Source organism: Canis aureus, chromosome 37 (genome assembly GCF_053574225.1).
Source record: "Canis aureus isolate CA01 chromosome 37, VMU_Caureus_v.1.0, whole genome shotgun sequence".
NCBI lineage: Eukaryota > Metazoa > Chordata > Mammalia > Carnivora > Canidae > Canis > Canis aureus.
Genome location: NC_135647.1, coordinates 8,177,053 through 8,203,805, shown reverse-complemented (window position 1 = coordinate 8,203,805; position 26,753 = coordinate 8,177,053). Strand labels below are relative to the sequence as shown.

Genomic DNA, 26,753 nt, shown 5'->3' with positions numbered 1-26,753 from the left:
CCTCCACACTATGGCAGTAAAAAGAAGTTTTGCCATCTCCATGTTATTTTTCCTTTATTTGGTGATATTAGGACATAGAAGAGTGCTTTCAGATAGGGGTCCAAATTCTTTCTTTTGCATGTGAATATCCAGTTTCCCCAACATGACTTATCAAAGAAGCTATTTCTTTAAGAATAAATAAGAAATTAGAAGAAATTTAAGAAAAAATAAGAAATAAGGATTAAGAAATAAGACACTTTCTCTATTGAATATCTTTGGCTCCCTTGCCAAATATCTGTTGGTCATATATGCATGAGTTTATTTCTGGACTCTCAATGCTGATCCATTGGTCTATGTGTCTGTTTTAATGCCCATACAATACTGCTTTGATTATGATAGCTTTGTAATACAGCTTAAAAAAGAAAGTGTGATTCTCTAGCATTGTTCTTTCTCAAGATTGTTTTGACTACTCAGGGCCTTTTGTGTTCTAAACAGATTTTAGGATTGTTTTTTTACTTCTGTAAAAAATTTCATTTAAATTTTCATAGGAATTGCATTTAATCCACAGGTAGTTTTAGATAGTGTGGACATTTTAACAATATTAATTCTTTTTATCCATGAACATTGGATATCTTTCTATTTATGTGGGTCTTCTTTACATTCTTTAATGAATGTCTTATAGTTTTCAGTACATAGATGTTTCACTTCCTTGGATAAATTTATTCCTTGATGTTTTATTCTTTTTGATGCTATGCTGACTGAGACTGTTTTCTTTATTTCTTTTTCAGATCGTTCATTGTTAGTGTATAGAAATGCAACTCATTTTTCTATGTTGACTTTGTATCTGGAAACTTTACTGCATTTGTTTATAAGTTCTATCATGTTCTTTTTTTGTGCAGTTTTGTGTCAGTCTCAGCCTATTGATACTGAAGCTATCAGCTAGGAATGCCTGGGACACTCAGCTGGGTCCATACTGCTTGTGGCAAACTTTAGCAGACATTTATCACATTGGAGTCAATGTTGTGGCTAGACTGGCCCTTGTGGCTCTTATGATTGCAAGAGACAGCTCAACAAAAATGATCAAGGAACTTTGAAAAAACAAGGTTTATTACTCACAAGTTCTTGAGAGTACATGGCATACCCAGAGCCACACTGTGAGATTGGAGGGAGGGAAGAAGGGGGGGATGGAGATTGAGGGGAGAGAGAATGTGTATTTGGGGTTCTGCCTTTATTGAGGTCTACGGTGAGGTGTGTGAGACTTCATGGGTTGACTATTGGCAAATATAAAACATAAGAGCAGGAATCGAAATGTGGTAAGGGAAAATCAGGGTCACTGAAGTGGTCAATTATCTACATTACTCAGGGCTTTCTAAAAAGGGAATTCCACAGGTGGGGCAGCCAGTTGTGTGTAATTGGTAATACATTTATATCTTTGAAATGAATGCCTTGTAATTTAGAAGACTAACATCAGGCTCTTACATCATAATCAAAACAACTTATTGTCAGTTATTTACACTACAAAGGTTTTCTATATATAATCTCATGTCATCTGCAAACAGACAATTTCTTCATTTCCAATTTGGATGCCTTTTATTCCTTTTTCTTGCCTGATTGCTCTGGCTAGGATTTTCAGTACTACATTGAATAGGAATGGTGAGAGTGTGTACCTTTGTCTTGCTAGTGATCATAGAAGAATAACTTTTAACTTTTCACCATTGGGCAGGAAGTTAACTGTGGACTTGTCATATGTGGGCTTTATTATGTTCCTTCTATACCTAATTTGTCAAGCATTTTTATCATGAAAAAATGTTGGGTTTTGTCAAATGCTGTTTTGGAATCTACTGAGATGATCATATGATTTTTTATCTTTTATTCTATTAGTGTGGTATATAGCATTTATTGATTTGCATATGTTGAGCCATCCTTGCATTCCTGGGGTGAATTCCACTTGATATTGGTGTGTGATCCTTTTAATATGATGTTCAATTTGGTTTGCTACCATTCCGTTGGAAATTTTTATATCTATATTTGTCAGGAATATTGACTAATAATTTTATTTTCTTGCATTGTCATTAGCTAGCTTTGGTTTCACGGTAATTCTGGGTTTGTAAAATAAGATTGAGAGTTTCCCTCTGTTTTAATTTTTGAAAGAATTTAGAAAGGATTAGCACTCTTCTTTAAATTTTTGGTAGAATTTACCAGTGAAACTAACTGGTTGTGAGATTTTCTTCATTGAGAGATATTTTTATTTCTGATTTAGGTTCCTTATTCATTATTGGTCTGTTCAGATTTTCTATTTCTTCATGATTTTGTCCTGGTTGGTTGTATAGCCTAGGAATTTATTCATTTCTTCTAGGCTGTTCAATTTGTTAGCATATCATTTTCATAGGAGTCTCTCCTAATCCTTTGTATTTCTGTAGTATCACTTGTAACATCTCCTTGTTTATTTATAATTTGACTTATTTGAGTTATCTCTTTATCTCTTAAAAAAAGTTTAGCTAAAATCCATCAAATTGTTTTATCTTTTCAAAGAACCAATTCTTAGTTTTGTTTCTTTTCTATTGTTTTCCTATTATCTGTTTTAATTATTTTTGCTCTAATCTCTATTAATTTCATTTTTTTCTGCTAACTTTGGGCTTTTTTTTCTGTATCCTTGAGGTATAACGTTAGGTTGTTTTTTGAGATCTTTCTTTTTTCTTGATGTATATGTGTACATTTATAACTATAAACTTCCTTGTTAGAACTGTTAATTTCCATGTATTTGTGAATTTTCCAGCTTTCCTCTTATTATTGTTTATTGGTTTTATACCATTGTAGTTGTAAAAGATATTTGATATAGTTTTTGTCTTCTTGACTTTGTTGTGACTTGTTTTGTGGCCTATCATATGATCTATCATAGGAAGTTCCATATGTGCTTAAGAAGAATGTATATTCTGCTGCTGGTGGATGCTCAGTCAAGTCAGCTGTTGACACTGTTGAATTCTTCCATTCTAGGATTTTTGTTTGAATATTTTTGTGGTTTCTATTTCTTTTTAAATTCATTTTGCACGTGCATTGTTTTCATAATTTAGTCTAGTGGTCTACTTGCATGTTTTGTAGTTTACTAAACTTCATTAAAAAGATTATTCTGAATTATTTGTCAGACAATTCACAGAACTCCATTTCTTTATGGTCAATTATTAAAGCTTTATTAGTTCCCTTTGATAGTATCATGTCTACCTGATTCTTCATGATGCTTGTATCTTTGCATTGGTATCTATACATCTGAGTAAGCAATCTTTTCCAGACTTTACAGATTCATTGCAACAGGGAAATATCTTTCAGCTCAACTTGAAGTACTGAACAGGTCAACTGGTAGTACCCATGGTCAGATGGGGTTTGCTATCAGTGTCTCTAGTATGGTCACACTATTGCATGCTCTGAAGTGGTAGGAGATGAAGGGGATGCTGTTGTTGACTGTGTTTTGTGGTCAGGGTAACCATTAGTTGGGCTCTGTAACCACCCTTGGTTGGATGGCACCTCAGATTGTGCTCCCCAACCAGATGATGCTGCTGGCTGAACCCCATGTTCAGGCAGGGATGCAGATAGGGCTTTACAATTGGATGAGACCTCAGGTTGTTCTCTGGAATTGGGTGAAGCCATGGGCTGTGCCTCAAAGTTGGACACATTCACAGGTTAGGTTTCATAATCAGGTAGGCCACTGAGTGTATTTTGCTGTTGAATGGTGTTGTTGGCCAGGTTCTCTGGTTGGGTGAGGCCTCCAGCTATGCCCTGCAGTTACATAGGGCTTGAGACTCCATGGTTGGACAGGGTTACTGGCTGGACTCCATTGCTAGGCAGGTTCCATGGATTGGTGGTATCATAGATTGGGTGTCAAGGCTGCCCAGAGTCACTGTTCAGGCTGCATGGTTAGGTAGGGCCAGAAACTATGCTCAGCAGTTTGGCATGGTTGCTGGCTTGAATCTCTGCCCAGGCAGGCTGTAGGATAGGCTCCATAGTTGCTGAGTTCTCTGGGATGGGACTGGAAGCTATGTTCAGCAGTTGTGTGAGGCTTTGAATTTGCTTCTCTGTCTGGGTGGGGGCCTAGAATAAGTTTCATGGCTGCCATGGTCCATTGGCTGGAAACCATAGTCAAGTAGAACTGCCAACTGAGGTCCCTGACTAGAGAGGACCACACACTAGCTTGATTCTGCAGATGGGCAGAGTGACTAGCTAAGATATCTACTCTGGTACTTCTGGAAGGTACTTGGTCCACAAAGATTTGAGGGCTGGTTGCTATAAGCCCTGCCCCCCTCTCCAGTGATCCTCAGTAATCCAGCCCAGCAGAATCTTCCAGTGATCTCTGTGAGATAAGACCTGAATGTGTTTCCTGGAAGGAGTCTTTCCACACTGAGGAAGCTGGTTGTCCATCTTGGGTCTCTTTTGCCCCACTGGAGAAACCAAAGGCTCATTGTGGCATCTATGCTGGCCTAGAGGAGGGGTGATGCCTCCAGAGTGAAGCTGATCATCTTACCCTTCTAATGTGGTCATCAATGTTCTCTATGGTCTAGAGGGTGCTTCAGCCCTTATTCTTGGGATTTTCACAATAATGTCTTGCCTATGAATAGTTGCTAACTGGTCTTTTTGTGACAGGTACTTGAAGTCAGGAATGACCTATATCACCATCTTAATGACATAGACATTTCTCTTTTTTTCTTTATGACCTTGACAGTTTTGAAGAGTACTGGTCAGGAATTTTGTAGAATGTCCCTCAATTTGGGTTTTCCTATGTTTTCTCATGATTAAACTGGGGTTGTCGGTTTGGAGGATAAAATGCCCTTCTTGTCACATCATATCAGAGGGTCCATGATATCAATATAACTCATCCTTGGTGATGTTTACCTTGATCACTCCAATAAGGTGGTGTTTGTCAGATTTTTCCACTGTAAAGTTTGTTTTTCCCTTCACCTTTTTTTCGTTTGGAAGCAAGTCACAAAGTCCAGACCACACACAAAAGGAGAGGAATTATACTCTTCCTTCTGGAGAAAGGAGTATCTGTATATATTACTTGAAATTTTTCTGTAAGAAGGCTTATCTACTCTTTTGTGCTTGTTTGTTCAATTATTTATTTATATCAATGTGGACTTATAGTTATTTTATTCTTTGAGTTGTGTGATGTTGTGCCATCTCTAACCTAAAGTTCATAGATACTTGCTTAGAGTTTTGCACTAAATTGAATGCAGTCTTAGAATCTTTCTTGACTGTAAACTCTTCCAGGTAAAGGAAAGTACTGTACTCTACTCATCATCTATATTAGATCAAATGTCACTTTCCAGATACTTTCATTGACTATTCCATCTAAATGACTACTTCCCTCACTGCTACCATCATTTTTATATTATGTTGTTGAATTTTCTTTATAACACTTGCTGCTACTTGATTATTACTTTTATTCGCTTACTTACTTGTTTATCATCTGTCTTTTCCCAATGGAGTAGCAACTCCTTGAGATCAGGAGTCTTGTTTCTTGTTCACCTCTATATCCCCAGTGTTTCAGTGTCTGGCACATAGCTTATAGTCAGTAAATGTTTATTGAATAAATCAATAAATCTTCATATTTCCCACTATGCTTAATGACTGGCCTTAGAGTAATCAATAACTATTTACTAAACAAATGGAGTTTCTAACTCCCCTGACACTTGCTAAATATGGCTAAAATACATTTTTATTTTGAAAATTGTGATTTATAAAAATAATTTGTCTGGACAACATTGATATTACAAATCCAAATGACAAACATGGAATACATCTTCCTTGTCAGGGAGCTGACTTAACTTCCCAATTGTGTTTTCTTCCTATTAGCACTGGAAAAAGTTAGTACTCTGAGCCTACATCAGCTGGTTGTGTGATGGAGAAGAATGAAAACAAAGGGAATTATTTCAGATGTCAAGGGGATTCTAGTGGAGGCTTAATCAACAAAACAGTCTCTGAGATGTGCCTAGGTGGTCATAGAATGAAAAGACTGTCATAAGATGATTTAAGAAAAACAGAGTTGGCCCCTATGGCCAACTACCTAAATTAGAGTTTGGTAGAGGAGAGCCATTTTGAGTCTCATGGAGCAATTTACCCAGATGGGGAAGAAGAAATGGAACAAGTAGCAGTCTTTTTCCAGGACCAAAGAGGTGGTTGAAGCCTGATAAAAATTTGGGCTTTTTTTTTTTTCTTTTACCATGTTGTTTGGTAAAAATTATCAACGGCTGACATTTAAGAGAAATGAAATCTGATGAGGCAGAGTAAATGCAGTGTGAATGATTTGCTTTTCCCCGTAACTGAGTGGATAAACATGATTATTTACCTAATAAAGAATTCTTTGATGTTCCCAAAACAATCCTATTAGTTTAATAAATGGTTGAAAAATTATGATTTATACTAGCTTGGTTAATAAATATACTATGCAGTCTCTGTCCATTTATCATTGATTTCCATATGTTTGTGGAGACAGCTGAGTTCTTTCTTTTCTTCTGAATGCTGCATTTGCAGAAAAATCAGGATTGAATTTAAAACATGAAATAATCATTATAAACCTCCTAGGTAAATACTACTGACTCATTACTCATATGGTGAAAAATCCAGGGCCAGTATCCAGTAATGAGAACTTTTCCTACTTTCTCTGTCTTATGGAGAACAAAAAACTGACCCAGGGTATATCATCACCCCAAAGTCAGTGCCAGAGTTGCAAAGATAGTAGAAAAAAATCATCACTTCATGATTACGTCTGGTCAAAAGTATTTATCAAGGTATCCAAAAGAGCTCCCTAAAAGACTTAGACCAAAAATCTCTTACCTGATCTCAGATACAAAAAGCAGTTCTAAGTCATGTTATGAATTATGTTATTGACTGAATTTATCTCCCTTAAATTCATATGCTGAGACCCTAACTCCTAATATGATAATATTTGGAGAAGGGACCCTTGTGAGGTAATTGTATTTATGAAGTTGTGACAGTACAACCCTTATGATGGGATTAGTGTACTTATAAGAAGACACACTGCAGAGCTTGCTCACTCTTCTGCCATGTGATGACACAAGATGTGGCCATCTGCAAGAAAGCAAGAGAATTTGTATCAGAAACTGAATCCTACTGGACCTTGATATTGGAATTTCCAGCCTCCGTAACTATAAGAAAATACATTTCTGTTGTTTAAAGCACCAATTCGGTAATATTTCCTTATGGGGGCTCAAGCTGACTGACACAGATTACCACAGCATTATTGATACATCTCATAACTTACTCTTCTTGATATGACAGGTTTCTAGGGTACAGAATCATTCTTGATGAAGAACTTTCATAGTACACCTTTACATGGCAGTAAGGTAGTGAGCCCTTCTGAGTAGAAGTATGGAAGCAGGTCCTGAATGACCACCTGTGAGAAATACTTTATTTTTATTTATTTATTTTAAAGATTTTGTTTATTTATTCATAGAGACACAGAGAGAGAGGCAGAGACACAGGCAGAGGGAGAAGCAGGCTCCACACAGGAAGCCTGATCGGGACTCGATCCGGGGTCTCCAGGACCACACCCCAGGCTGCAGGTGGCATTAAACCACCGCGCCACCGGGGCTGACCGAGAAATACTTTTAAAAAATGTGTGGAGCAGATGGAAGGTTGACTTGTGGACATGTGGATGCTAGTAAATACTGAGAATGTGCAATTAAAATAATTAAAGTAATACATAAATTAGGTGAGAGCATCTGGACATTAGTGGGAAGGTGAGGGAAGAGGACATGAACTGTAACTGGAAGGCATTGCTAAGATGGAAAGAAAGAAACAGAGAAATAAAGAAAAAGAAAGACAGAAGGAAAGGAAGGAAGAAAGAAAAAGAAAAGAAAGAAAGAATTCTGATGAATGACAGATTAATATCTCAAGAGTTTTTGAATAGTAGGAGGTGTGACAGAGCTGTCACTGCTGCAGCCACAGCCCCTTAGGCTTTGTTATATCAGTGCTTGCCTACCCAACTTTCAACTTTCAGCAGCTGCATCTCTATCCTTAAGTGAACTGAGCGACTCACTTCTAATGAATACAATATGGCCAAAGTGACAGTGATTGACTTCTGAAACTAGGTTATGAGAAGTTTTGTGGCTTCCTTCTTGCCTTCTCTCTTGGATTAGTTACTCTGGGGGAAGGTAGCTCCTATGCCATGAGGATACGCAAGCAAGCTATGAGGAGGCTCATGAGGTGAGGAAGGGAGGCCACCTGCTGAGAGTCTCATGAGTGAGCCATCTTGGTTGTGGAACTTCTAACCCTGGCCAAGCCTTCAGATTATTGCAACCTTTGGCAATATTCTAATGGAGACTCTTGAGTTGAACCACCCAGTTAAGCTGCTCCCAAATTCCCAATCCAAAGAAACTGAAATAATAAATATTTAATGTCTTAAGCTACTAAATTCTGGGATGATTTCTACACAATAGTAGGTAACCAAAACAGTAAACTGAGCTAAAATACAGAAAATGAACAGGAAGGCAGAGGCCTAGGAAATTAAGAACAAGACTAAATATGGCTCATATGTTTTAAATAAAAATTAAGATCCTTGCATAGATTGTTTTGTGAATTATTTTTTAAACTGAAGCTCAAATAGGCATAATTTATTAATCATAATTCTTGGATCATGACATACACGTATCCTTTATTTACCCATAGCCCTCTCTTATTTCATTTTTGTTTTTAAGAACATAATGAACCTAATTTCCAACCCAAGAGTTAGAATATTAACTAATCATTACATTTACCTATGTACCCAGGTGAGAATTTTTCCACTGGAAGATACATTCTATCATATCCTCATCTTACTAAATATATTTCTTCACAATTTTTTTTATGTCTACACAGAATTCCATCATGGATGGAATGTGTCAGAATTTGTTAAATCAGTTCCTTATTGTTGGCTATTCAAAATATTTGTATATTTTGTTATTAAAAACAAAATGGTGGTGAATATCCTCAGGCATAAATTGTGTGCCACTGTGATTCATTCCTTAGATAAGTCCTCAAAATTGCATGTCTCTAAGAAGCCAACATCCAGCAATACCGCCGCCAAATGAGCAGATATGCCTGGCCCATCAGAAATTTCCCATCTTTCCCACATGACACCTCTGGACTACAAGCTTGGGCCCCAGAAACATCCTTGCCTCCAAAATGTGAACTAAATTCAAAACATTCCTATTCCTCTTTATCTTACTCATCAAGTAGCACATACCTCTCCAGTTTATCTTCCCATCACTCATCCCCAAACTGTTCAGTAAATCCCCAAATCTGTTTCACATCTGCCCCTCATAAAATGAAATGAAAAATAAAAAATAAGTCTTCCACTGTGCCTTTTGGAAACTTCTCTTCAGTCATATCTCATAAATTTTAACATTCTCTCTGAACCACTACCCCCGCCCATCTCCTTTCCTTAACTGAACCTTGAGTCTCTCATGGGAATACTGTTCTCCTATAGCCCTCTTAGGTGGAAGTTATTTTTTCTTCAACTTACTCCTTTGAGACGATTACTCCTCCTCTGTGTTGAATAATAATCATTCTGCTATATATGGAAATTTTTTCCCTTCTCACAGGAATCATCTAGCAATTTATTGGTCATTCCTCTCCCTCAATAAGACATAAGATGGGTCTTCTTCACCACAACTCCCAACATCATGTAAACATAGCCTTGAGCTCCATGTGAATAATCTGACAGCCTGGCTTTCAAATTCTGGGTCTTCTCATCTTGGATGTCCTTTTTCTCTATGCTGTACTTAGTTACATCCCTGATATCATCACCAGAAACCACACCACATGCAGGATTGTGAATCCAAATGATAGGAACCACAAATGGAAGCTACAGGGCTTGAGTTGTGTTGATACAGAAAATGGGCACAGCTGAAAAGCGAGATGGAGTAAAGCGAGACTTGATTGATTTATGTTTTAAAGGGCCCGAAGCTGTTCCCTGCATAACTGAGATGGGGAAGATGAAGACAAAGAGGAGAGAAAAGCACTGGAATGGCAGGCTAGAGTTCTACATGGGTGCTGTAGCAGAGGTGAGAAGGAGACATTGGGAAAGTGAGAGGCAAGGGGAATTTATGGCTTGCTGTGGCAAGGAATGTACTTCTTCTCTCCCTTTTCAAGCCATTTCAGTAAAAAATTTAAAAATGCTTTTTATGCTTCCTTGCAGGTTAGACTGCTGTTTCAAGTTTCAAAGAATGCAACACGATGCTGAAACTGGTCACTCAGCAGCCCAGTATCATTCGGGGTTTACAAACACTCCCCTCTTTGGCCACCCTTCCTACTCACCTTCCATATAAGGAAAATAATGACTTGAGATCTTCAATCCCCTTCCTGTGTTCGCTATGTCCATCCTCTTTTCTTTGAATATCTTCTCAACTTCAGATTCCATAGTTGAGCAATATAATTACTCTAGACTTTTGTGACCCTCTTGGACAGATGTCCACAGAAGGCCTTCTCTGTGTCAGTATTATGTAGGAGATATTGGAGAGAGGCCCAAAACGCAGAAGATTTTGTCACTATAAATGTATGGCCACCATCTTCAAATGGGCAGTCAGCACTGCCAGTAATTACAATGATTTGCTGGGCTTGACTTCAATCTCTCAGGAAGGACCTTCACACTAGTTTATCCCCAGGCTCTGTCTCTACTTCACTGAGGTACTGGGTTCATTACTTAGGTACTCACTCATCTTCCTATCTCTGAATCTGTGCAACTGCCTCCATTAACACCCATCACTTTCTCTCCAGTTAATTTCAACAGAAAAGGGGTCCTCAAAGTGCCCTTCCTCTGCAATCCCTTTCCTTCTGTTTTCAAGTCTCTCTTCTGCATCTTCAGTCCACAGCATCGAAACATGCTCCAGGCTAGGAAAATGGTGTTGTCTTGAGTTGGGCGTCATATGCAGCAGGGAAGCCAGAATCTTCCCATCATCAACTCAAAATAAAAGAGACAACTACAAAAATAAATCTCTGTTGAATCCACAGTTACCTTCAAGTTCTATCACCTTGCTATTCTTTTTCATGGTCAGACATCTCAAAAACTTTCTACTCAATTCCATCACTTGTCATTTTTATTTTGCTATTTCAGATACACAAAAATATGTGGAGAACAATACCCATCACTCAATTTAAGAAACAAGATATTACACACATATTTTAAAATACATGGCATATCCCTCCTAAATATCAACTCCTTTCCTTCCTCTAGGAAGTAACCACTATTTCAAACATGGTGTTCATCACTCTCATGTATTCTTTATTCTTTTACTCCTGTGAAGTGTTGTTGAAATGTACATAGACTTTATTAAAATGGTGTTATATTGGATGTATTGTTTACCTTGTCTTTTTCACTCAATATGATATTTGTGAAATTCACCTATGTCTTTAAAGATGAACGAGTTTATTAATTTTGACTACTGTATGTATACTCATCCATTTTCTTAATGATGGACATGATGGGAATCATGTACTGCTACAAGCAATGTCATATGAGCATTCTTGCAAATGACTCCATGAGCACATTTATAAGATTTGAGGATAGTTATGTAGAAGTAGAACTCTCGGCGGTAATTGTGTGTATCTTCAGCTTTACCAAGCAGTGCCAAGTTCCTCCCCCACCTCAGAGAAAGCAAGTTACCAATGATCCACATCCTCATGAAGCAGTATAGTCAAACTTGAAACTTTTTCTTTCTGATAGATGTGAAATGTATGTCATCATAGTTCTAGTCTTAAACTGGTTTCTCTTGAATATTGAGAAGACTGGGTACCTTTTCATATCTTTATGGATGACTTGACCAATTACTGCCTATTTATATCTTTTGCCCTTTTTTTCTATTGAGTTGTTTGTATTTTTATTATTGATTTTAAGAGTTTTAAATATATATTCTAATATTTATCCTGGGATTGCTATATATATTACGTAAGTCTCTTTCAAGTCGGTTATATTTTTAACTTTCTATGGTGTCCTTTGATGCACAGAAGTATTAATTGCAATATAATTGTGTCTATCCTTTTTATTATTGTTCATCCTGCTTGAATTTTGTTTAACAAATTCTTCCCTTACTTGAGATTATAAATACGTATTCTCCAATTTTGCCTTCTAATAATATTATAGTTTCCCTTTCATATTTAAGTCTTTCGTGCATATCAAAGTCTTTTATTTTGGAAAAAAATCTTTCATTTTTATTATAGGCAATAATATGGATTTTTATTATTTTACATGTATAACAAATTGCTCCAGAACCATTAATTTATTTATCCATCCCTTCTCCATTGAAGCAAAAATTAATCCTATTCTGCATCATGTCTCCATATACATGTGGTGTCTACTTCTCCTCTTTAGGTTTTTTTCCCACTGTTTTCGCTCATTATCTTGTCAATACTAGACTGTCTTAATGACTATAGGTAGAATTCTGTGGTATTGCCAATATCCTACTGATTATTACTAATAGGAAAGAAATAAATTTCTTATGATTCAACCTAATGCTAGCTCCTGATATAAAGTTATTAAGCTTACTCTCCCTTGTTCTTCTTTTACAAAATTGTTTTTCTTAATCTTGGCTCTTTGTTTTGAGTATAAAGTTTAGAATTTATTTTTAAGTTTCATAAAAACAAAACTGAAACCTCAGGATTTTATTTATATTGAATTTATAAATTAATTTTAGTGTTAAAGACATCTTTACAATATTGAGTCTTACTTTTTATAAATACATATTCGTTTTAATCTATTAGGATCTTTTAGCATGTCTTTTAAAAAATTTTTTGTCTTTTTAAAACTTTTAATAAATTTCTCCATAAATTTCTTGCACATTTTTTTAGATTTATTATTTAGGATAATAGCTAGCCAGATATCCCTCTATAAATGTTGTCTTTGTAAAATTACATTTTCTAAGTTTGTTGTTCTTGTACATTGATTTTGTGTTTTGCATATCAGTATTATATAATAGTCTTGCTGAACTCTTTTATTGATTCTGATATTTTGTCTTTAGATTCTCTTGGATTTTCTATTTAGACAGTTATGCTCTTTATCAATAATGACAATTTTGTTTCTTCCTTATCCTTTCCTAAATAATATTTCTTTTTCTGCCTCTTTTTCTTGACTAACTATACTACCTAGGATCCCCAATATAATGTTGAACGCTGATGTCAGCATCCAGCAATCATTCCTGACTTGAAGGAAATGCTCCTATTACCCTTAAGTATAATATTTATTAAAAAATTATTTATCAGAGAAGAATATTCCTTTCTATTTCTAGTTATGTAGAGTATATTTAAATGTATATTGAATTTTATCAACTGTTTTTTACAGCATTTACCAAAAAAATATTTCTTCTTAAATTTGTCAATGGAGTAAGTGGTCATTATTATTTTTTAAACTATTAAACCTTCCTTTAATCCCTCAGATAAATAAAATAGTTGAATACATTACTGGATTTTATCTTTTAATATTTTGTTAAAAATTTTAGAATCTACATTCATCAGAAAGATTGGTCAATAATATTCCATAAATGCACTATTATCAAATTTAAGTTAGTTTAATTTTAAAATGAATTTGAGGGCATTCTTTTTCTATTCTATGGAAGTGTTTTACAGTATTTAAATACTGATCATTGGATGTGTTTTAGAACTTTCTTGTTAAGAGGCCTAATGTTTAAAAAAAAAAAAAAGAGGCCTAATGTTTTTATGTAAAAATTTAAAGAACACACATATTTAACGTTCTGTTCAATTTATTTATTGGTTATGCTTTTTCAGAGTTTCCATTTCTTCTTGAGTCCATACTAGTGTTTATATTTTTCTAGAAAAGTTTCTGTTTTGAATGTCTTGAAATTTATTAACCTAAACTAATTACTATGGCTTTCTTGTTCTTTATTATATTTACATCTGTAGTTATGTGCCCTTTTCATTTTTAATACTATTCGTGTGTGCCTTTTCTCTTTTTCTTATCAGAATTTAACAACAAAAAAAAACGTTGGGGCCTTATTAATGTTCCCAATCATATCTTTATTACTTATTAATATATGCTCTTTATATTCCTTTCTTTCTACTTATTTTGGTTTCCTTAAGCTAAATGCTTAGTCTTTCATTTCAGTCATTTCTTTTATTATTAATTATTATTATTATTATTTTAAAGACTTTATTTATTTATTCATGAGAGACACAGAGAGAGAGGCAGAGACAGGCAGAGGGAGAAGCAGGCTCCATGCAGGGAGCCTGATGCGGGACTCGATCCTGGGACTCCAGGATCACACCCTGAGCCAAAGGCAGACGTTCAACTGCTGAGCCACCCAGGCATCCCATTTCTTTTTTTTTTTTTAAGCAAACTTATTAAGGTATAAATTGTATACAACAAAATGCACACATTTTATATTCATTGAGTTTTGACAAATGTACAAATACCACTATAATTGTAATGTGGATTATTTCCAATATGCCAAAATTCCCTGGCGCCCCTTTGCAATCAACCCCACCACCACCACCCCAACCTGGCTCCACAGCAACTAATCTGTTTTCTGTCAATATGGTGTGACTTGTCTTTTCTAAAATTTAATATAAGTGGATTCATACAGCATTTGGTTGGGTTTTCTTTGGGGGGGGGGGGTTATTTTGTTTTGTTTTTATTTTGTTTTGTTTTTTGCTTAGCAGAGTGTTTTTGAAATCCATCCATGTTGTCACATGTATTAGTAGGTAATTTCTTTTTATTTCTGAGTAATATTCCATTCTATGAATTATGTTAGAATTCTTTTCATTCATCTGTCAATGGATATTGGGTTGTTTCCAGTTTGGGGCTATTACAAGTAAAGCTGTTAGAAATATCTGTATGCAAATATCTTTGTAGATGCATGTTTTCATCTCTCTTGGATAAATGCCAGAAGTGGGACTATTGAGTCATATGTTAATTTTATGTCTAATTTTTAAGACACTGCCAATCTGTTTTCCAAAGTAATGGTACCATCTTACAACCACTTTGAAAAGTTCCAGCAATGTTTGAGATTTCTATTGGCTCCAGTTCTTCACCAATACTTGACATTGTCAGTCTTTTAATTTTAGGAATTCTCAAACATGTGTAACGACACTTCATTGTGGTTTTACGTTTCCTCAAAGTCTAAGGATGTTAAGCAACTTTTTATGTGCTTATTTGTTATTCATACTATTTATCAATAGTCAATAAGACCCATTTTTTTGGTCTTATAATTGAATTGTAAAAGTTGCTTTTATATTCCAGATAATACATCCTTCACATTCATTATGTTTTGTATAAACATTTGTGTATATTTATTTACATATATAATATATATAATTACCCACAATCTTAATTTTCCTAAAAGTATGCTACCAGAAAGTGAGGCTAAAGTAAAACATAGCCCAGCTTCACCATGCAGAATCATCCAGTCCTGTAGGGAAAGATGAAGTTTGGCTTAAGAGTGTGGATTCTCAAGCCAGACCTCCTCAGCTCCACCATTTGAGGTTTTCTGAACTTAACCCTTCTGTTCCCTAGGTTCCTCATCTGTGAAATGAGAGAAATAATAGTACTCATCTCTTAGAATTTTTGAAAATATTAAGCACTTACAGCAGTCCCTAGCACATACTAAGCATTACATAATTATTACCTGTTAAGATTGTTTCTATTATTACTTTGGTCTCTATACCCTTTGTCTGCAGCCAGCTATACCTATTCAGGGTAATCTAAACTGTGCAAATATTTTCAACATGAAGATTGGTCAAGGTGACACTAGTTCTGGACAACTCTCCCCCCCCCCCAACTCGATAAATGGAATAATCTCAACTTCTGCTGAGCTAGCTTCTTGCTAGATAGATGCTTTGGAAACCCAAAAAGAATGCAAAGAAGGAAAGAGTAACTAGTAAGTCACTAACTTTTTCATTTTCCTTAATGAAAATTATTAGGTAATGGAGTTATTTAGCAATAATTAGGTAATAGTCTGGGGTAGTGGGCACCTCAGTAGATTTCTAATGAGAGGACAATGAGCTAATGAGAATTTTCTAAGCTTAGCTGACCCTCCAAGACACTTAACTGAGATATTCCTAATTATTTCATTCCAGGGGGCTTCTGGAATATACTTAAAAGACATACTTAAAAGATATCTGAGGCCATATGCTGGCCATTCCCATGGTGGAATCTACCACACTAAGCAACAAAAGACTATTAGGAAGGCACAGTCAGCTTTGCTTGAGTAATGAGAGCCAATACTTGGTTGTTGCCACTCTGGATTCATACACTATGGAAATGGATTGAGAGTTCTGGGAAGTTCTCCCTGACCTTTCCGATATGGTTTAGGATAAGTTATGAGAATGGACAAAACAACTGTCCGCAATAAGCCCTGTTAAGTAAACATGGGGGGGGGAAGGGGGCGTCAATTCTGGACTCTGTACCTCATAGTATACTTGGGCCATCTTGGCTGTGAGGACTTATCCCCAAGGTTGAGGACTTCCAAACAATACTGCTAAAGAGAAATATGAAGAGAGGTCCCACAAAGCTGGAAGGAATTGGTACAAACACTTTGGACCTAAAAGAACTTACTTACAGGTGCTTACAGGTGACACAAAAATTTTGAACAAAAGTTGCAAAAAAGAAAAAAAAGTTGCAAATGTAAGAGCCTGCAAGGCCAGGTAGGTAATATAAGATGCCAAGGAGAGGTTAGGTCAGTGCGAATTTGGGAAACGTGCCCGGTTCCAAGGGGCTGCCACTGATCAGCTTCAGAAGCATTTTTCCTTCTATCAACAGAGGCCCAAGGCTGATCTAATTCTTCGAAATAAGTCAGAAATAAAGTTGTTCTCTGAAATCTCTCAATTTTTAAATATCGGTAAGTAATTTTTAAAAGGCTGATCAAAAGCTCCTAAATGCAGGCCATATTTGGTTCATGACTGCCAATTTCCACCTGTGTTTTAGAACATGAATCTCCTAACATAGGTCGGAGAGGAAAAAAATCATTTCAGCACAGAACAGATTGCAGAAAGCCTCAAAGCACAAGTACCATGTGATTCTTCTAAAGGAATGAGATTTATTTTTCATAAGTTGTGTTAAAATGCATATAACATGAAATTTACCATCTTAACCATTTTTCAGTGTACAGTTCAGTGGCATTGAGTACCTTCACAATATTGTGAAGCACCACCACCATCCATCTCCAGGAATCTTTTCATCTTGCAAAACTGAAACTCCATACCTATTAACAACAACTCTCCATTCTCCCCTTCCTCCAGGCTCTGGACCCACCGCTCCACTTTCCATCTCCATAAAGTCTGACTGCCCTAGGTACCTCATATAAGTGGAATCATTCAGTATGTGTCCTTTTAGGACTGGCTTATTTCACTTAGCACAGTGTCCTCAAGGTTCATCCATGTTGTCACATGTGTCAGAATTTCTCTCAAGGGTCAATAATACTCTATTGTATGTATATATCACACTTTGTTTATCTATTTATCTGTCAAAGGTTACTTGGGTTGCTTCTACCCTTTGGCTGTTGTGAATAATGCTGCTACAAATATGGGTGTATAAATATCTCTCCCAGGACACGTGGTGTTTCAATTCCTTTGGATATATATTATTTTTAAGTTTTGAGAAATCACCATACTGTTTTCCATAATAGCTGCACCATTTTACATTCCCATCCACAGTGTCACAGAGTTCCAATTTCTCTATATCCTCTCCAATACCTGTTACTCTCTTTGGGGGGGGGGGGGGGTTGATAGCAGCCAGCCTAGTGGCTATGAGGTAGGGAATGGATAGATTCCTAACATAAATATACGAGGCATTCTAGAGAGGAGAAAGAATGTGTATAAAGAGAAAGAAGCAAGGACCCCAAGAACTATGAAGGGGATAGTTTAGCTGGGGACAGAAAGAAGTCTTTGTAGAAAACACTATTCAACTCTGTAGGTGCCTGGAAAAAGAGTGACATACTAAGAGGGAACCATCGAAGATCCCAATTAAATAAGGAGCCTTCATAATGGTCATCCACCAGTAAACCTTGGGACTTATTTCAGGTGAGAGAATGAACCTCATGTAGTAAAGACATTCATGTTGGTGGGATTTTGTTACATGTGAGCAAACCTAATTTGAATTATATAACTTGATTATGTTTTGTTATTAGATAAAAGAAGACTTTTTAGTGAATCTTATGAAGTAGAGATTTCTTAGGTGTTGTTTATCATTTAATATAGAAAATTCAGGGAGTCAGCAAGGGCCAGCCATAGGCTCTGACATGTTTAGCCAATTGACTAATTGTTTTCTTTTTCTTTTTTCTTTTTTTAAAGAGACTAATTGTTTTCTTCAGTCATTTGGCAATGGCCTTGAATTTAGAAGAGTTAACACACATGGACAGTATATGAAAATTATGTTTTCTGAGGATTTGGAGGCCACTTTTCTAAACACTATCAGCAGCTCTCAAGGAATTTACAGAGTTGAATAGTCGACACTTCCCACACTTTTCCCATCACCTTCAAATTCCCCTCTTGAGACTTTTAAGTTTATAACTGTTAACATGTTTGGCTAAACCTGAAAATGATCATTCTGAACTGCTTTTAAGTAATAAATCAGGTTGTCTTTTCTTTTTCCGTCCACTCTAGAACACAGACTCCTTGAACTAGACATGCCCGTGAGTTTAAAAATGACTAGAAACATTAATGTGACCACAGACACAAAGAAAGGCCTTAGTAATTATGTCGGAAGTGTGTATTGTACAGGAAAGATGATTCTATAGTGGGAACCACCTACATTTATCCTCAACCAGTCAAAGCAGAGACGCATGACTGTTAAAAAAGCATTTGAAGGCAACAAATAAACAAAGCACACCAATTTCTAAAGGCATGAATGTAACCATCCATAAAAATAAAAACTTCCATCATTTAATTTATTACACTAAATGGTCTAAGGATTGTTATAATAAACTAGGCACTCTGATCATCTGAAGGTAGGCTGTAGATGGTTTTACACTATAAAAGAGAGATAATATACTGAGACTTTTCACAGAAAAAGCTTTGTTGAGGATATTAAAGTATATGTTCTCTTTCCCTTACCCCCTGCTTCCTGCTGGGTGAATCCGGTAGCTTCTAGATAAAATGCCTATCCTGAAGTCTTCAAATCCATTAAATGAGGCATCATGACTCAACTTGGCAAGGCTTTTTTTTCCCCCTTGCTTCTTTTCCACCTCAAACTGTTTTGATTCATTTGTGAGAAATTTACTTTTGCCAATTGAAAAACCCTTTTGTGGCTGCCAGTCACTAATCTCCCCTCTGACACATTCATTCAACCAGACTAAATCCAATATTGACATTTGTATCTAGGGGAAAGGAGGTTAAGCACCGGGAGGAAAAGCAGCTCCAGAGCCCTGCCAAATACTGCGCAGCATCTAAATGAGCTATGATGGTTCCACTCAAGGGGGAACCCCAGAGAACTCAGGATGGGGGTGAGGGGGCTTTGATCACATCCAGGGGCCGTCATTCCCCACCAAGGCAGTCAAATGGAAGTTGTTTGATGCTATCTATAGGTGTCCATGGCAGTCTCATTTAAATTCTCCCCAGCTCTCAGAAATCATTTTCTAGTACCATCATCTCAAGGGACTCTCTTGACTGCTTTTACTGGACTTTGCTTTCTCTGGCATTAAAAAAAAAAAAATGCCAACTGTGGTCCCTTGAAAGTGCTGCCCAATAGTAGAACTAACATTCCCTTTCTTAGACTCTTGCTTTAGGAGAACCTGAAAGTAATAAGGGCTCTTCCTACCAAAGCTATGCTAGATGATTTCTTTAGTTACTTGGTTTATCCCTCCTCACCCCTGCCCATGGAGTATGGCTAAGCCTTCCGTATACAGTGATACACAGTGACAGCTTCTTATCTAATACAGGCATTGCTAGAAAAACAAACACTTTCTTTTTAGTAAGAAATAAAAATACAGATTGGATTGCAGTGTAGGAAAATAGAACACTTGCAATGTAAATCAAATGTAAAAGTGTGAATCTGAAATGACTGAAGAAGAAGAATGAGAATCCAGGCAAGAAAAGGTCAAAGTCTCAATTTGCAAACAAGGGATATGACCCAGTATTATTTACAACCAATTTTTTAATATCTTCTGTCAGCTGCCCTGCTTCATCACTGAGGCACGACACTCCGTTCCTTAGGTCCCTTACCAGACCAAACAAAAATGAAAATATTAGACACAGAAGATGTGATCCGTACAGCCTTCTAATGTTTACTGAGCCTCAGTGTTTTTTCTTCTTCATCAAGAATGTTCTCAAGGTAAACAATATCAGACTGCAGTAACATGAAACTGCTTAGCCCCTCTGCCTTCTTAATAATGTATTGCTACAGTCTGTTGCTCTAGGAATGTGCTAATTTTGTCTGAGTGGCTGATGGGGTGTGAGTTTGTCCACAGAATTCTAACACAATACTCTTTCATGTCTTCCTGCAATTATTTACATATTCCTGTTTGTTTAAAACCACCACAGTTTACACTATAGGAACATAGGACATAGTCACACATTTTTTAAAATTTTTATTTTTTTTACATTTTTTAAAATTTAAATTCAATTTGCCACCATATAGTATAACACCCAGTGCTCATCCCATCAATTGCCCATCACACATTTTTGAAAATGTATTTATCTGATAATATAAATTTCATCTTCAATCCTCTTTGAAAAGGAAAGTCATTGGTAGTGACATCCTCTCTTGATGTTTAAACCAAAAGCATTTAACCTTTTTTTCCCCTCCAACAGTTTATGACGTAAGCCTAATTTAACCCCTCACACTGCAAGCTGGCTTCACTACCCTATCAATAGCCACATCAGTTTCTCTTTGCTCCTAACGGTCCAGCCAGACATGCCAACTCCCTACAGCCCCCAGCCTGCTAGGTTCCCCTTTCCTGCCCACCTTTTATTTGCACTGATTGTCAAGCTCCATTAGGTAAGTTATTATTATGTAAATGTTATAGCATGCTCTTTCAGCTAGTCATCACTATCGCCACAAACTCCACAGATGGGTCAGAAAAATGGTGATGTATAGAAAATTAATAGTGTTCGGGTCAGAAAAAAAACCTGAAGCTTCAACATTTAGGCCAAAAAAGTTCAATCGACATTACTTTTCCCTGAGAGAGTAACATTGGTTGGGAGGACAGGTCAGAGGCAAGGATCCTCCTAGATTCTTACAATTGGGAGAAGTATTGCATGTCTACTAAGCCAATATACTTTACTCCTGAGCCACTTGATAGAGTTTAAAAGGCGAATTCCTTGTCAATGTGTAATTATAAATAAGTTAAAACCACGACTCTCATACAAATAGAGCATGAATTTGTGTCCAAAAGGTATCCAATGGATTGAGTTTAACCATTAAAATGGTAAAGCCAATGAAGATGAGAGTAAGAGGACCACAAACTAGGAGAGGATTGTAAATTGCGTTTGTTGAATGAAATTTGATGTAAAAATTGACAAATAATTAGGTCCAAGAGATTACTTCTCCTGAGTTAAAAAAAAATCTAGTTGATCACAAATAAATAAACAAACCAAAAATCCCATTTTTTGAGTTTGCAAGTTTAAAGAAGAAAACCAAAATGTTTCATAATGCCCCCCAGCAGTATGCCTGCATGACTAGTACAGTCACTCCTAAACTCAGTAAGTATGCTTTGAATTTTCTTATTTAACTGGATCTACAAAATCTGTTATGATACACTATTTTCTACTATGTATACATAGCCATAAAGTAGAATTTGTTGTTTGAATCTTCGATATTGATTTCTCAAATGACTACATTCCTAAACTTTATCAAAGTTACCTGTTGCAATGTTTTTGGGGTGGGTTTTTGTTTTTTGGTGTTTTCCTACTGCTGTTTTTTTAAATCCCAATTTCCCAGCCATGCCCAGAAGTCTGTTCAGTGCAGTTCTGATTAGCAGGGTTTGGGTATGAGTGGTCTGTCCTAACCACTGTCTTCTGCAGACCCTCCAAAATGTTCTCATAAAGAACTCATATACAGGGTCACCTGGGTGGCTTAGTTGGCTAAGTTTCTGCCTTCAGCTCAGGTCATGATCTCAGGGTCCTGGGATCGAGCCCCACGTCAGGCTCCCTGCTCAGTGGGGAGTCTGCTTCTCCTTTTGCCTCTCCCTCTGCTTGTGCTCACTCTTTCTCTCTCTCTCTCTCTCTCTCTCTCTCAAATAAATAAATAAAATCTTTAAAAACAAAAAAGAGTTGTCATACAGCTGGCAAGACATGGTGTCACTTGGACTCTCTTGCCTCTCCAGCTTGTCTTACACCTGTTGTCCTTACACTCTGGGGTGAACCTCACTGTATGTCTCTACCAGCAGGCGTTCACCCTGCCTGGGCACCCATAGCCCAGGTAACATGCTCATTCTTCATACTCAGTCTTAGATGTGGTCTTTCTGGGGAAGTCTTCCCTGAGCTTCTGATACCTAATTTCAGAGCACCCTCTTCTTCTCTATTACAATTTATTTTCACTTATTGACTGTAAGGTTACTGGAAGTGGGGACAATGCCTACCCGTTCATCCTTTTTTTAGGTTCTTTAGCACCTTACATGTCTCGCCCGGTCCACTCATAGTCTGCTGGTATCTGGACAGCCCTCGGAGTGGCCCTGGCCAGTAGAATAAGGATGGCCCCAAATTCTCTAACTCAGCCCTCCTTACTCACTCCCACCTCAAACACACCTGAAATGTCTGTGAGTTCTGGAAAGAGATAATTATAAAATAAATTATCTCATGAAATAAGACTTTGGGGATATGTGTTAAAAGTCCAAATCCCTAAGTATTTTTTATGAAAAGCTCAATGTAGAAATTATGGGTGAGAGCAGGTATCTATACTTTTCATGGGTGTCCCAAATAATTTTGTATGATTTTTTAAGTGTAAGAAAAAATCAGTACAAAGGAAAAATCATGTACTAAAAGCATCATAGTCATGCTGTGAAAAAATCCTTCAAAAGCACAGGCAGCAAGAAGCAGAGGGACATCTCTGTTGGTTAAAGACGGAGATTGCCGGCCGTTTTAAACCTGGCATAGATCAAGGGAGGGCGGAGTAGTGGGAAGTCTTTCAGAGTTTCAGCAAGAGCACCAGGAAGGGGGTAGAAGTTGGACACTGGACAGAGAGTCTCCAGAAGGGCAGCTGGGGTCTCATGTTATAAGAGAAGACCTTCCTTTCCAGGTGTCCTGGAAGGATAGGAGAACCGGGGTCTGGACCCTGCCCCATAGTGTGAGATGTTGGTCTCCTAGGAGTGAAGCTTGTGCCTTGCTAGTAAGAGTGTGCTGACTCATGGCACTTGCCACATTCCACATCCTATGTGGGATCCAGCCAAGCTCCCCAAGTCAACAAAGCAAGGTAAAATAAGTCCTTGCACAAAGGAAGCTCCTGGCCGGACCAAGTTGAGTATCTCACTCTGAGGGGATCATTGTGAGCTGGCTATTGGTCTATATAAGGAGACTCAGCACATTAAGTCTATCTGATTGGGTAAGGTTAATCTCTGAGCCAATCAGTTGAGTTGAGGCACCTAGATGGCTCTGTTAGTTGAGTGTCCAATTCTTGGTCTCAGATCAGGCCTTTATCTCAGGGTTCAAGCCCTGTGTCAAACTCCAACCTGGGGGAAAAAATAAAAAAGAAGGTATAGGGTAGTGTGGCCAGGGAATAAGAAATACAGAGGCATGTAGAGAAAAGCACGAATGCCACAAAGTAGAGATCCCAGGGGCCACGAGAGAATGAGAAGGAAAGCAGCTGCCTCACCCTCCTGAAATCACCAGACTGCTTCCCAAGACCAGTACCAGAATTTAATGCATTTGTATAGTAAGTTCCCTTCTCCTAAGGTGGCCTGAGGAAAGCCGGAGCCTAAGAACAGCAAAGGCAAGGTGCTCCTAGAGAAGTACAAGATATAGGTTGTGCGCAGGATGGAGGTGGGGAGGGCTTTTAAGAGAACTTAAAGCCTTGCTGTGAGGAAGAGCCTCATTAACACAACTCCCTCTAAAATAGCTTTTAACTGAGCCATTACTACATTCCAGGCACTGTTCTAAGTACTTTACAAATATTTTAAAATTTATTTAATTCTCATAACTATTTTAGGAGATGGTCATTACTATTATCCTCATTTTATAAATGAAGAAACAGACACAGAGAGTTTAGGGAGTATGCCTGAAGTCACACAGGGAGTAAGTGAGAGAACAGGGATTTAAGGTGGGGCACGGTAGCTCAAGGGCCTATGTTACCTTCCTCAAATCAGGTAAAAAAATAATAATGATGCTTGTGACTGTTAATGTGACCCAATTTTTGTCCCTAAACTGTGACCCAATTTTTGTCCCTAAACAAAACATAGGTTGTATGTGTAGCATTCATCCTCTGGTATAATTATTTGTTTACCTGTCTGTCTCCTAAATGCAGAGACTATCTATCTTATGTTTGCATCCACAGTTCCTAGAAGAGTAGCTGGTGCATGCCAGGAGCTCAAGTTTTTTAAAAATTGTGTTTTCAAAGAAAAAATATTAGATCTGGAGGTGAGATTATATAAGGTCTTCAAAGAATGGAGTTTTATCTTGAGGACAGTTGAATGTACTGGGTGGTTAGGGGACACATGTGACAGTGGTGTGGAGATGAGCAGGAGAATGGACAGAGATTTTGATAGAAAAATTATCTAGAAGAGGTAGATTCTGGACCAGTCAGAGGACAGTAGCTAATCAGAATTTACCATCGTGAGGCAAATAAAAAGACTTTAATGGAAGGATTTCTTTTTTTTTTTTTTTTTTTTTAGATTTTTTAAAGTAATCACTACACCCAACTTAGGGCTTGAACTCTGAACCCCGAGATCAAGAGTCACAATCCCTACTGAGACAGACAGACGCCCCCTAAAGGACTCCTTACAAAAGCGTGATCCCATCCAGAAGCCATTAGTACTCCTAGGATTGAAGAAATAGGGGGAGCAAATCTTAATAGGAGCTTGGTAAGAACTGGAGAAGCTATAGCCCCAGAGGGAATAGCCACAACCGGACACACTGAGGCACAGCTTGAAGACATGTCCAGCTTGCCTTTTTCATGCCCTCCTGTTTCCTAGTGGTGCCTTTACTGGCTGAACCAACCAGCATCCAATTGGCACTAAGCTCAGGAGATTAGCCCCACAGGGCACGGGGCCAGGCAAAGGCAGACAAACCGATCTGGAGGGGAGGCAAATAGAATGTAGAGAAGTTTTAGAACATTTGACAAATTTGTTTCACTATTATTTTCCTTTTGAAGTATATATACACAGAAGTAAGAAATGACAAACATAAAAGTCTAAATACGTATAAAACAGCTTTTGCCCTGAATAGAGAACAAAAATTCTAAGTAACAAAAACATCATATGAGTTAAATTGGCAGATCTTTCTCCCTTAATAGTTTATAACATATTGGTGAGTCATACAATTAGTAGCATCTTGTTGCCTTTTTTTTTTTAAGTTATTTGGTAAGCTAGGGTGCATTCCGCTGCAAGTAACAAAAAATCAAAGCAAAGTGGTAAACAAAAGAAGCATTAATTGATTCCCATAACTAGAAAGTCCATTTCTAGGCTGAAAGATTGCGTTGGGTAGATTTGGTGGCCCAATGATGTCACCAAGTACATGGCTTCTTTATGGCTCCCTGCCATGTCTTCCATTCTATTTATTTTGGAGCTGGCTTCCTACTTGTGGTTGATACATCTCTCTTGATATGCAGAGAGAGAAAGAGTTCTTTCTGGAAACTCTCTGAGATTTTTCATAGAAACATCTGGAAGGCTTCCTCCTATATCTCCAAATATTCGCTCAATAACTATGACTAACAATAGAATTACATCGATTAGCATCATCTTGAGCCACGTGACCTGTCCCTAGAATCAGGGTAGAGTTAATTTGGCCCCAGTCAGAAGACTAAGCTACAGAATCATGGATCACACCATCTTCCCCACAAAGTATCAGGGATTACCAAGAGAAGGGTAAATGAATGCTTGGGGGGGAGGGGGAACTCCTGTCTCCACCATACTACTAAACTGAAAATTTTGCATTATGCTTAATGAAAATATGTAACACATGTGCAATGGTCAAGAGTCTTAATAGCAAACAACAAGAATCCATTCTAGTCAGTGGAAAAAAAACTTTCTTAAAAGGTGTTTGGTAGCTCTCAGAATCTTTGGAAGGGTCAGAGATCTAGACCAAGTTGTTTGCTATCAAAATACTCTCTGAATGCCATCTGGTAATATGATATTCAGACCTGGATGTCAGAAACTGCCAGCACCAGGGCCAGAAAACTGAAGACCTCTGCCACCATGCTTGCCATGAGACTGGTCTCCAGTGATGCTTCAGTGGCATCCAAATCTCACATGTACACATCTGATTGGCGAAGCCCAGGCATGTGCCTGAACCCTGGCTTCCAGGTAGGATGGTGATGAGGTGTCTGGCACCTACTTGGGAAGATAGGATTCAGTATGGGAAGTGTTGAAAGTAAGAGTATCCAGAATTTTTTTTTTTTTACGATTTTATTTATTTATTCAGGAGAGACACAGAGAGAGGCAGAGACAAAGAGAGAGGCAGAAGCGGGCTCCCTGCGGGGAGCCCGATGTAGGACTTGATCCTAGGACCCTTGGATCATACCCTGAGCCAAAGGCAGACGCTCAACCACTGAACCATCCAGGTGTCCTGAGTATCCAGATTTTGAGCAGCCGCAAGTACTTATCACATACTATAATATGCAACACTATCCCCTGCTCCCAAAGGTCCAGGACTGTGCTCTAAGGCAAATGAATCAGGGCCACAGAAAGGGAGCTTGC

The 26,753-nt window shown here is 37.5% G+C and overlaps 1 long non-coding RNA gene across 2 annotated transcripts in view; it reads right to left on the bottom strand.

Annotated features, from left to right (window-relative positions):
• LOC144306619 (uncharacterized) overlaps positions 1 to 26,753 on the bottom strand; it is a 59,771-nt gene that overhangs the window by 17,216 nt on the left and 15,802 nt on the right. For both annotated transcript variants that reach the window (XR_013373711.1, XR_013373712.1), the window contains one exon: positions 5,424 to 7,056. This is a non-coding gene — a long non-coding RNA (uncharacterized LOC144306619). The remainder of the gene's footprint in view (positions 1 to 5,423; positions 7,057 to 26,753) is intronic.